The following is a 3537-nucleotide window of genomic DNA, read 5'->3' on the forward strand; positions in this document are numbered from 1 at the left end:
AAAATGCCGAAATGATTTCAAGTAGTCACACACTATATGAAATAACCAACCGTGCGTGATAATAAAAACATAGCACACGCGTATGACTTGTCAATCGTGTGCAATAACACATGATCACATACCATCAAGCTTTGCAAACTGCCGAGTTATTTACCCAAAACCACCACACTTGAAGCTAGAGTAACAACTTAGTACTAGATTTGAACCAGGTCACAAAAAACCACCAACTATGTGCCTAATGCGTAACGCAGAGCACTGACGCTCGGATTTGGCCGCGAAAACAACGAAACCGGCAGGTGGGGCCCGCCTGTCGGGCTGGCGTGGCGAAGACCAAAAAATTTGACCGACCGATGTGGCAAATAATACATGGGCCCACCTGTCAATGAGTAAACAGTCATCTTCTTCACATCTATGTTTGTATTGGGTGTTTCATCAAACAACTTCTAGGCGGCCATCGGGGAGCTCTTTCTTGCAGGCATGACGATGAGTTTGACGGGGCCGGAGCACGGGGCGGAGTGCGGTGACCAGGGAAGGCCGCTCGGACGTGAAGCCAGCGGCTCGTCGGGCTTCAAGCTGCCGGCGAGCACGGCTCGGCGGCCGGCTGGACATGCCCTCCAGCACAGGCACGACCAGGGGCTCCGTGCTCATCGCCGTAGCGTCGCCAGCCGCCGTGCGCAACAGTCCAGCGTGTCGCAGCGTCGCCAGCCCAGAGCGAGCTCGCCATGGAGATGCTTGCCTGCAGGTGGTCGTCGCCCGTCCGCCGCAGCGACCTTGCTGCAGTCACCGCCCTGCCACCGGCCACCGGCGTGTGCACGCACGCCCGAGCTACGGGAGGTGGCGTGTCGGGGGCTCATGGGGAGCGGCAACAGCTTGTCTGCCTCTCCATGGAGTGCCGGCGGGGGGAGCTAGGTGAGCGCCAGAACCAGCAAGCCGCCGCGCACGCGCCAGGTCCCGCCTGCGGTGGCTGCAGGCGTGCGTGCGTGTCCATGGCCAGGGGCAGCCCCATGTACGCAGCAGGGGCTCGACTGCCATGCCGACGGGAGCGACGGCGGCCTCCTCACGGTGCGCCCAACACCACGACGGTGCTCACCCCGTGCCTCTAGTCGCGGAACTCCGTCCGCCCACAAGCTGTTCGATGTAATGTCCATGAGAAAGAGATGTGAAGAAGCGGAAGAAATAAAAAAGAAAAAGAAAAAAAATAGTTGAGTCATTGACAGGTGGGACCTTTATCCAACTCAGCATATTGTCCACGTAAGCACGCCACGTCATCCCGACAGGCGGGCCCCACCAGTCGGTTTCGCTGTTTTCACGGCCAAATCCGAGCGTCAGTGCTCTGCGTTACACATTAGGCACAATTTTAATGGTTTTTTGTGACCTGATTCAAATCTGGTATTAAGTTGTTACCCTATCGTCAAGTGTGATGGTTTTGGGTAAATAACTCCAAACTGCCAGTGACGAATAAATATTCCCACACGGTTTTGAACCAGGAAATCGTGTTTGACCACACAATCTATCCTCAACATTTTTACATGGGAAAATGTGTGTGATGAATTTAACGATCGCATACGTTTCGCGACTAGAATTATTTGCGATTGGTACATTATCACGCACAGTTTCTAAGTCCTAGTTGTATGTGTTTATTCAATAGGTTTCACACGATTGGTTTGTACCGACCGTGATTAATGAGCAACTCTAGCGCAGACGACTTCCCATACCGTCAGCGATAGACACCAATGGAGCTACGGCGGATCGAGGACCGGACGAGCCGGCAGGTGCGCTTCTCCAAGCGCCGCTCGGGGCTCTTCAAGAAGGCCTTCGAGCTCGCGGTCCTCTGCGACGTCGAGGTCCGCGCTGCTCGCCTTCTCCCCCGCCGGCAGGCTCTACGAGTACGCATCCTCCAGGTGCATGATGCTCCCTCGCTTACCCCCGCACTATGTTTAGCTGCTACAGTTACTCCTCAGTCCTTCAGAAAACTGGCTCTGTTTTCAGCCATATTCTGCAGTTTCACACTAGATGCTCTAGCTAGACATAAGCAATCCATGGTTCCTTAACGAATTTCGTTCTCCTACCTAATTGTGTAGGGTATGTATTTTTCATTTCGATTGACTATTCTCGAGCACTACAGATAGTTCAATGATGGAGTTGCATCTTGACTCTCGTGACAATCGTCTTCAATGTTTTGGTTCCTATATCTTGGTAAATGATAAGTAAAACAGAAAGAAAAGAAAACTCATTGGCTACTTCGTAATGCATGTGGCTGCCTTTGGTAGTTTCAGCATAGGTCAGAAGAAGTAAACTGCTAGTACATTTTCTTAATTCAGCATAAAGGTAGATGTGCTGCTGTGCTATAGAGTAAATTCGCCAAAATAAAATTGTGCTATAGAGTATAGACCTTGATTGAATAGAGCTGTCCTGTAATGTAAAGATAGCAAAAGAAACATGCGACCATTGATGTTTACCGTAATACGGCGACAAGTGGGTTCTTGTCAGTTTTCTGAGAATTGTGTCGCTTATTCCATAGCATTAGTTAGACTGTTTGCATCGCAGGCTGCCTGAAATGACAGACAAAATGGAGACATCAGATGCTGGCGCAAGGATATAGCTGCGCGGGCACGAGTGCAAGCGGTGAGAACTCCAGTGATCCTAGGGGACAGGAGGAAGGAAGGACTTGAGCAGTCTATGTGCAGTGCATGTATTTGGTACGAGCAAATCTCTGTCACTGATGCACACTCTTCCCCGGTTATTGGGCATGAAAGAGCTGTGAAGGCTGCTGCTTGTAAGGCGCAGCAGGGCAGAAGTGGCAATTCAATAAAACGGTGCTGGGTTAATACCAACAGTGTGTGTGTGTGTCCTTCCTAAGTTGCCTGTTGCTTGTTCTATTGCCTTACATTGTGCTTTCCTAATACTGTGTGATGTGTTTGTCTAAAAAAAATACTGTGTGATGTTGATGTTAACCTATCAGTCTGTTGCCTTTGGTGTAGTCTATGTGCAGTGCGTGTATTTGGTTCAGGCAAAGCTCTGTTGCTGAGGCCACACCCTTCCCCAGTTATTGGGTATGAAAGAGTTGTGAAGGCTGCTGCTTGTAAAGTGCAGCAAAGGCAATAGAGGCAAATTCAATAAAAGGGTTTTGCAAAAAAAAAAGGCTGATGGGTTAATTCCAACAGTATGTGTGTCCTTGCTAAGTTATCTGTTGTTTGTTCTGCTGCCTTATCTTTTGTGCTTTCCTGAGGCTTTTTGTGATGTTCATGTTAACCTATCAGTCTGTTGTCAGTCTTCATTACACAGGTTACGCGCACCTGTGTGAGAAGTCAGTTTATGTGGATGGACCTTATATTACCTGACGCAGATGCTACCTCTCAGACTGGTTTTTCATTCCATCCCATATTGCTGATTTTTCTTCTTTTTTTCCCCTTCAGAGTAGTAGGGGCTGTTTGGTTTGAGACTAAGTTTGCCAAAGCTTGCCACACCTAAGGTTAGGCAAGTTTGACCAACTTAGGTGTGTGTTTGGTTCAAGCCACATTTTAGGCAAGCCACACT

The 3537-nt window shown here is 49.5% G+C and overlaps 1 pseudogene; it reads left to right on the plus strand.

Annotated features, from left to right (window-relative positions):
• Positions 1–248: 248 nt before the first annotated feature.
• On the plus strand, positions 249–3105 carry LOC123075275 (MADS-box transcription factor 51-like; annotated as a pseudogene).
• Positions 3106–3537: the final 432 nt, after the last annotated feature.

Source organism: Triticum aestivum, chromosome 3D (assembly GCF_018294505.1).
Source record: "Triticum aestivum cultivar Chinese Spring chromosome 3D, IWGSC CS RefSeq v2.1, whole genome shotgun sequence".
Lineage (NCBI taxonomy): Eukaryota > Viridiplantae > Streptophyta > Magnoliopsida > Poales > Poaceae > Triticum > Triticum aestivum.